Source organism: Micropterus dolomieu, linkage group LG08 (assembly GCF_021292245.1).
Source record: "Micropterus dolomieu isolate WLL.071019.BEF.003 ecotype Adirondacks linkage group LG08, ASM2129224v1, whole genome shotgun sequence".
Classification (NCBI taxonomy): Eukaryota; Metazoa; Chordata; class Actinopteri; order Centrarchiformes; family Centrarchidae; genus Micropterus; species Micropterus dolomieu.
This window is the reverse complement of record NC_060157.1, coordinates 7,617,291-7,626,119: the sequence shown is the minus strand read 5'-3', so window position 1 is coordinate 7,626,119 and position 8,829 is coordinate 7,617,291. Positions and strand designations below refer to the sequence as shown.

The 8,829-nt window shown below is 44.3% G+C and overlaps 1 protein-coding gene across 3 annotated transcripts in view; it reads left to right on the top strand.

Moving 5' to 3' along the window:
• Positions 1 to 8,829, top strand: part of plxna2 (plexin A2) — a 192,599-nt gene that overhangs the window by 100,221 nt on the left and 83,549 nt on the right. The gene's annotated exons all lie outside the window — the stretch shown is intronic.

The following is an 8,829-nucleotide window of genomic DNA, read 5'->3' as shown; positions in this document are numbered from 1 at the left end:
CCCCCCCCCCCCCCCCCCCCCCCCCCCCCCAGACAGAAGTGGCGTCGTTTGCAGAGAACTGGTTCTTTAGTCTCTCTGAGTACAATCGTTTAGCTTCTTGCACCTCCCTGCTAAACCTGTACTTTAACACCCTGCACCCGGCCCTGTCACAACTCCTAAATGCCTCTTCCTTTTCCAACCTTAGCTGTCTGAGTTTAGCTGTGAACCAGGGTTTGTCATTGTTATAACTCACCCTGGTCCGTGTTGGAATGCAGCTGTCCTCACAGAAGCTGATGTATGATGTCACAGCCTCTGTAAACTCATCCATCCATTGTTGGTAGCATTCTTGAAAACATCCCAGTCAGTGCAGTCCAAACATGCCTGGAGGTCCTTTTCATACTATGTCATATTGTATATACTGTATACCAATACACCTACCTCAGGTCATAAGGTCATAGGTCTTATTTATTTTTTACACTATGCTCCATCACACTGTGTACATGTGTACATGTATGCAAGTATGTGTATGTGTACCTGTATATCATATCCACCTTCAACATATACATAATGAGAATAGTTTACTCTTGCATCCTTTGCACTCTGATCACTGCACTATTTGTTATTATGTCTATATTGTTTTGTTCATAGTGTGTATATTAGTGTTGTCTATTCTGTAGTTCGTGTCAGATTTTATTTTATTATTATTTTATTATTGTGTTATGGCATTATTGTATAAGTAAGCACATCGTGAGCAATGTACAATCCTGAGTCAAATTCCTCGTATGTGTACATATACCTGGCAATAAAACTGATTCTGATTCTGATGTCCTCACTACAGGTTGTAACAATTCGCCTTACGCTAAAACAGCAAGGGAAACGTACATACGCAAAAGATAAGGTTACGGGCGGATCTGATACCTGCCTAGGAGATTACAATCGGCAGCCTGCTTAACTTCGTTGAACAAGCCCTACCTAAACCAGATAAGCAACTAACTTGCACCTGTACACACTTAAAAAAATTATATATTAACGAAAAAAGTCCATAGGATGGGTTTCACAGCGTGTATTTAAAGATATACCAGGTTATACCATGGCGGGCAACCCTCACAGATATTAGTCGCTGGAGGCTCGGCCGCACACCCACACATCAAACCAACATTACAGACATTATCAGCATTTCCGACATACATTCAATTCACCCTCCAAAAACCCCCAGTGTCCCAGCAGTTCAAATGTTCATTCCAATAACTTAAATTGTCCGGATGGAACCAGATGTCCTCCGGTAAGAAGAAGGAAAAAACGAAAAAGATACCAGGTGAAGCGTGGCGAGCCGCCGCAGTCAACAATATTCCACAGTTAACTTACGCAACCTCGACCCAGTCTGTTTAGCTGATGGGATGATGTAGTACTCCAGAAAAGTCCAAGCATATGATCCAGCAACAAGAGTTCCTTTGTTGAGTCCGTCTGGCAAACATTACACAGAGCCCACTAAACGCCGACTGCTTCACCTGTTCACTCTAGAGTTCCCCCCAAACGTCACTTCCCACTCTCCTTTTAAAATCTACCCCGTGACAAAACAATAATGAGTGGGGGAAAAAAATACATAAAGGTCCTTATAATAATCCGTGATACACCACAGGCTTCTGATATACAGTTGCTTTTTTTCACGTGAAGGCACAACCAATACACATAAAGCATGTTTACCAACACATTAAAAGCTGTACCTGAAGGCAGAATAGGTGACTATTACAAGGTTTACAGAGCTTTAGTTTTTGCCTGTAAGCAGGAATCAGATGGACCATCACGTGATCAGAGTGTCCAAGTGGAGCGCGTGTGACGCTGTGATAGGCACTGCTAACTGTGGTGTAGCAGTGATCCAAAGTGTTCCCCTCTCTGGTTGGACACTTTATAAACTGTCTGTATTTGGGAAGTTCTTGGCTGAGATTTCCCCTGTTAAAGTCACCAAGAACAATAACAAGGGAGTCCGGGTTTGTCTGCTCCACACACAGTATCCGGTCGGCCAGCATGCTCTGTGCGTCCTGAAGGTTGGCGTGCGGCGAGATGTAAACACTGACCAGAGTGAATGAAGCAAACTCACCGGGGGAGTAAAACGGTTTACAATTAATGATAAGAAATTCTAGATTAGGAGACCAGTGCTGCTGAATCACTGTCACGTTGGTACACCAGCCATTGTTAATATAAAAACAGACACCTCCACCTTTTGTTTTGCCGGAGAGTTCTGTGTCACGGTCCACTCTGTACAGTTGGAAGCCAGCCAGCTGCAGCGCGGAGTCCGGTATCAGTTCAAACAGCCAGGTCTCCGTGAAGCACAGAACAGAAGATGAATAAAAGTCTCTGTTTTTCCCCACCAGAAGCTGGAGTTTGTCCAGTTTGTTGCACAGTGAGCGCACGTTGGAGAGAAATATTGCCAGTAGCGGTGTGCGGAGTCCCCGCCGGCGAAGACGCACAAGCAACCCGGCTCTTTTCCCTATCCTGTGCCGCTTCACAGCGCGAATGACAGCGAGCGAGCCCTTCACCAAAATGTCCAATAATTCCACTGATGACGCAAGAAAAGTGGGAATTAAATCCACTGGAGTTGTTCCCCTGATGTTCATGAGCTCCTCCCTGGTGAAAGAGCACTGGGAATCACAGCCGAAAACTGAATTAACACACAAAAACAAAACAAAACAAAGCCCACCTACCACCGAGGCAGCTATAATCAGCGCCATCTTGAAAGATGATCTCAGTGGGACTTTCTGTAAAATAAAGATAAACAAAAATTAGTAAGAGCTTAGCTTGAGCAACAATAGTAACTCGGACTGGACAGAAAAACAAATACATGAACTCATATCCACAGAAAATCCTTAGGAAAAGACGCCAAAGTCTTGACCGCATGAATTACACCACAGACACCACAACGATGGCTGTTCATCACAAAAAATGTCTTGAAGAAGACATCGAACTGTATTATTGCCGCTTTAAATACATCGTTATCATTCCTGGGTCAACATTAACACATAATGGCCACTCAGCTTCAGAGTTCAAACTACGGTCAGAAGGCACACGCCTGACCTGTTCAGCCCCTTCTTTCCTGCCTGGCAGTCTGTCTTCTACCAGTCTGTTTCTTCTGATGAGCTGCCAGGGACCAGGCCTGCCCAGGATTGCGGGTTACTGGGGCTGTTGGTGGGCTACCGATGCTCTTTGGCACTGGGATTTGGAAACAGAATTTATGTTTGATCAGACTCTGATTGCTAGATATCCACCATAGTATCAATTCAGAGAGAGTTATTATAGCTGTCTAGGCTGTTGCATTTGCATTACAATGCCTCCTTCTGACTAGCTCCCCCTTTCATTCTGTCCTTACACTGAGCACTGTGGTGCTACAGCATCTTGATGTTTTCAATTGACCCAAATCTAAAAGCTTAGGCCAAATCCAATAAACAAAATGGATATGTGCGTGCATGTGTGTCTCCGTGTGTTTTGTCATTGAGTGGGTGAATACACGGAGAGAAATAAGGAAAAGATGGGCTGAGAGAGCTGGCTGTGACAATAAAGGTTAAAAGCTCCCATTTTTACACCAAATCACTTTTGGAGTATGGGAGATGGCTGTTTGTAGATGAGGCAAGCTGTCATTTCATTTTGCCTCAGCCCTTTCTCCCTCCCAGGTTTAGCCTCTTAAAATCAATGAATAATGTCTGCTCTGAATGCTATCTCCTCTGCTTTAAAATCAGTTATTCTGAAAACCACCCAGTATAAAAGGGTCTGACCTTCAGAAAAAGCATTAACACACAATGGTACGGTATCTCCCATTGAATTTTCCTAACTTCCATTTATCCAGAACCTATCCTGCATTAGTGCTGTAGACAGTTCTTTAATAAATGTTATACAGTAGAAGAAAATCTATATTGTGTATTTCTACACAAATAGTGTTTCTCTTAAATGACTTGTCAGGGAGCCCTCTGACATCTGCAACAAGAACAACAACAGCAATTCCTTTCAGTGTGGAACAGAGCAGCAGATACCAAAAGTACATCTCCAAGGGATAAAGGTTGTAGTTGTTTTATGTACATGATGAGGAGGAATGTGAACACATGTGGCTGTAATTAATTACTTTTACACATTTGCTCTTGGAATGTGGGTTTTAAGCCATCATTAAAGCTCCCTGCTGTTGTAGTGTCTTTGCACAGTCAATTCAAGGCTTCCAAGGGATCAACATCCGTGCACCCCCAACAATCACGCACATGCCCCCGTTCTGTCCTTAATCAAGTTGAGGGTAATTGGTGTGAGTCTTGGGGCCTGGACTGTCCTTATCCTTGGACTAGCAACAACACTTTGAACAAAAACCCTCACCTCTCTTCTCAGGACCACCAGGCTTAGGATGGATATTGATGATTGGGTTGAACCACTGATCTCAGTCTCATACTGCAAATGTAGTAAAAGTCAAATAATAACAAGGCAGAGGGGTAAGATAGCCCTTGCTTTCAGTGCAGAGTGTATTTTTAGTTACTGTGAGAGAATGCCATTCCATGTGGGTGGATGTCAACAAGCTGGGTGAGATGGCTCTGCCACAACACTACAGAGCAGATTTGTTTGGGTCTTAGAGAGTACAGTGGAAGGATTTTGTGAGTTGGGGAAAAGGGGACCAGAAAGAGGAGGAGAGAGCGAGAGAGATGAGGGAGATGTGGTCGCTGTCCTTAGGAAGAGCCTCAGTGGGATTACTAGAGCAGATTAAAGAGTGGCCAGTCAGGGAAATGGCTTAGCCGTCCATGTGTAGTTAGCTTGAAAAAGAGAAAACACCGGCTGCAGGGTCACTGAGGAACTAAGAGACTCAGGGGTATGTAGATTTCATCGGGTTTTTTAATTCATTCAGCAGCAAGTATTTGCTCTGATTTTGTGCCTTTGTCATTAGGCTCGCTCAAACATGCACACACACACACACACACACACACACACAAACACACAGATAACACCCCTCCCATGCTTTCCCTCTCTCTCTGCAGGAATGGGTATTGTGTTCATGATCGATGTGCCTCATTCCAGTGACGTGGTAGCCTGGCTAACTCTCATTAAAAATTGATAGGGTATAGGGGAGCCACTAGTAAGTGTGTGTGTGTGTGTGTGTGTGTGTGTGTGTGTCTATACATGTGGAGGTGTAGGTGGCAGGAAGTCCCAGTGGTGCCAGCTGTTTACCGTGCACTGCTGAAGGTTTCGAAGGTTGGCGGGAGTGGTGGTGGATGTGGGGGTGTTCCTGAGGTCAGAGCCAGGCCTGTTGCCTTGGCAACAGCTTGCAGAATCGGTTCCTCTGCATTACTGGTGACGGTGGGATTTTTCTCTTTTTGTTGCTTTCTCTTTCGCTCAGCATGGTGAGGCACATCTGGCACCACGGAGACTTGGTCTCATCAGAACATAAAGCAATGGGCCATTTCCACTCTGCCCTGTCCTCTTTTATCCTCTTTTCGCCCAGTCTTTCTTTTTCGTCTTCTTTTCCGATCCTGCCCCTGTGCCCCCATCTATCATGGAGGTGCAGTGAGGAAGGCTTTTTCCGGCCACTGCTGTTCTTAATTTTGTGATTTAGGTTTTGTATTTTTGCATAAAAATGTTGTTCAATGATGTGTTAAGGCTTGATATTTATACTAGTGCCCAAATCCCTAGCTACAGGTTTCAGTAACAGAGACGACACCCCTGCATAAGCGAAAGCTTGACAATAACAATGGAAGCAGTAGCCTATTCAGCGTAAGCCTTTGAAAGAGAGAAAGCTTTTGTTTTAACCCGCAGCTGTCAGTCAGTCGCCCAGGTTTCTCCAGTATGTGACTCCACTGTCCCCGCTCTTAGGTCATCTTAAGCAAGAATTTTATTAGCATCAATTTAGCTGAGCACAGTACTTCTCACTGACAGTGATCAGTCTACCTCAGGTCCGCTGTGGGTATGAATGTGGGAAACAGAGACAGAGAGCAGAGAAAGTTGGAGGCAATACCAGATCACATGCAGTGCTTCTTTGTCTTCCCTGAAAACGCAGGAACAACAATCTGCACATCCGTTACGGCGCTGTGCATGTGTGCATACACACACACACACACACACACACACACACACACACACACACACACACACACACACACACACACACACGCATACACACACAGTGGGAGAAGGGGCTTCATTGTGCAGCCCTGCTGTGTTGAGTGACTGTAGCGTGTGCTGGGCAACAGCTGCTGTGATCCCCCGCAACCCTCCCCTCATCCCAACCCCCTCACCTCCACTACTGGCCCATGCTGGTCTAAATATCAATAAAGTCACACATACAGTATATACAGCACAGAGATAAACACAGCTTCTCTCCTATTCTGTGCTCAGTTCTCAAGGTTTTTTTCTTCTTGTTTACCTCACTCTACATCCATATTATCCCCCTACCTTTTTTGTGTTTCAGTTTGTATTAGCTAACAGCAGGCTGTGTCTGTGTGACGCTCAACTTTAGACACCCCCCTCCCCCCCCCATGATACCCTGACTTTCCCCTTGCTGACAGCTGTCTCCACACTGTAACCCTTTCATGGAGCTGGGCCTCTGTGAAAGTTGTAATATAAAGTTTCGCACATGTTTTGGGAAGGATTTGAAGGCTTTTTTTTAGGTGAAGAGGGATTCAGAGGCTTTGAGATCCATCCACAGACTGAGTTGACTGTTTCACCAGCCATGTCTCGTTCCTGGTGGGCTTGTTTGTCATCAGTTGCAGCTTCTGCTGCTGATGTGACCCCGTCTGCAGCTCATTACAGAATGCCACCTGTTTGTCTTGAAACTAAGGGAGATACACATGCACACACACACAAATAGAGTTTGTTGAGGTGACAGGGGGCTAATCTAACAGGAGTTTTCATTGCGAAGCTGCCACACAGTGCAGGGACAGTCAGTGTCCCACCGTGTCAATGGCTTTCTTTGTCCCATGGGCCCGTCTGTCTGTTGCCGCAGGGTTTAGGACCAGGCAGACAGGTGGAAGTTTAGTGAGTGTTTGAGGAGCAAAGACAAAACAAAGAAAAAAATATAGCCTGGAACAGATGTAGCTCAGAGGTTTCACATAGGCTGACAGTTTTGCCAACTACAACTACTTTTCATAGGCCATGCAATTGCAGGCACATGTTACAAATTTTTCTGCTGGCTATTTTTAATTTGATACATTGTAATAAACGCTTTGATGGACACCCAGCTGTTATCTCTTCCTAGCTGACAGTTAATTCCAACCCATGGTTCTAACAGCAATTAATATCACCCTGTTGTAGGCGATTTGCACAGGGCTCGAAAAACACTTAAATTATGTTTCTTGCACCTTTCTTTCACTCCTCCGCATTTTGCAGAGGAGCCACTTATTAGGCATAGATCTGAGCTGGAGGTTTGGAGCTGAACAGGGCACACACTGTCAGGATCTGCTGTCATTATCCAGCAAGGCAATTGCCAGGAAATGGAAAGACAGGCAGGAATGAAAATGAAGACTCAAACACACATCCCGTCAGTTGGTCATCTACTCCTTCAATGCCATTTTTTAAGCTTTTGCTCTTCTCATACCTCTATTCATCTGCTGTGCAGTGGTGGTGTTTGCATTGCAGTATGTGGTGTAATGTGTAGGTTCACTCCCAATGACACAGTGAGATGCAGGCGTGAGTAGGGCAGCCCCAGGCAACACTTAAAGACACACACACACACTGACCTCTGGCTCGCACAGACGTTTGTGCTGTACAAACAGACTGAGGGCCATGTGGCTGAGCAGAACCTTGTCTGGCAGACAGACAGACACAGACAGAGACACAGCTAGATTCACACACACTTATATATAACTGACAGAAGGATGAGTGCATGTTATGTAGCAGCTGAAAACAGGCCCAGTCTGTGGATCACACAGCAACTCAGCTGACACACACTCTGTAGCTGACGAGGAAATGTGTGTTTGAGTTTTGTGCTTTTCTAGTGTGTTAAGTTCACAGATGTAAATTATCAACCCTGTATTTGTGTTAAATTACAAAGTTAAATTACATAAGCACACGGATGTTTGTCCTTTATTCAAATGATTGTAGTCCAATAGCCCTGCGTGGATTAGTGTGGTTTCGTGGGTGTGGAGTGTATTTGCTTTTTGGTGTAAATGCTTATTCAGATTATTTGCTTTTGACACTTTCAACATTTTTGCTTTACAAATGTTATACTCCATTCATTCATATTTTTAAAACAAAAATTACTTTTTAGTGTTACACATAAGCTGCCATCATCTATTTGTCTATCTTTACATATGCTTGGGGGTGGGGGGAGCTACCGCTAGTGTCAATAATTCATTTAAAAAACCTTTATATATTTCTACTGCAGTTATACTTTTCTAATAAAACTGAACCTGGCACTAGCTAGTGAAAAAATACCGTGATTCTAATTACTTTTCCTGACACATTTTACATTTTTGTAATCAAGTTGGACTTTGCTCTTGAGAAAAGCATCTGTCACTACTCTTCGATGAGTAGGTGTGTTTGTACAGGCTCTGCCTAGGTGGACAGATGCCCCGGTGCGGACAAGAGCCCATTGATGGCAGAGAAACAGTTTTCTCTGGCCAACTGATCCCACCTGCTCACTTCTGTTTCTTTGGCTTAAGATGAAGGCAACAGTTGCCTGTGCAGTTGACAGAGATCTCACACATTGACATACAGGGACACAGTGCACCCAAACATTTGAGGCACATCATCCCGTACATCAGGTCAACATAAAACATTAACATTGTTGTAATACCAAAAGGGGGGGGCGACGACATAATGAAGACATTGTCTTTGTTTGTTTTTGTGTAATAAATGGAAATGGGAAAGTTTGTACTAGATAATTTATCTGTT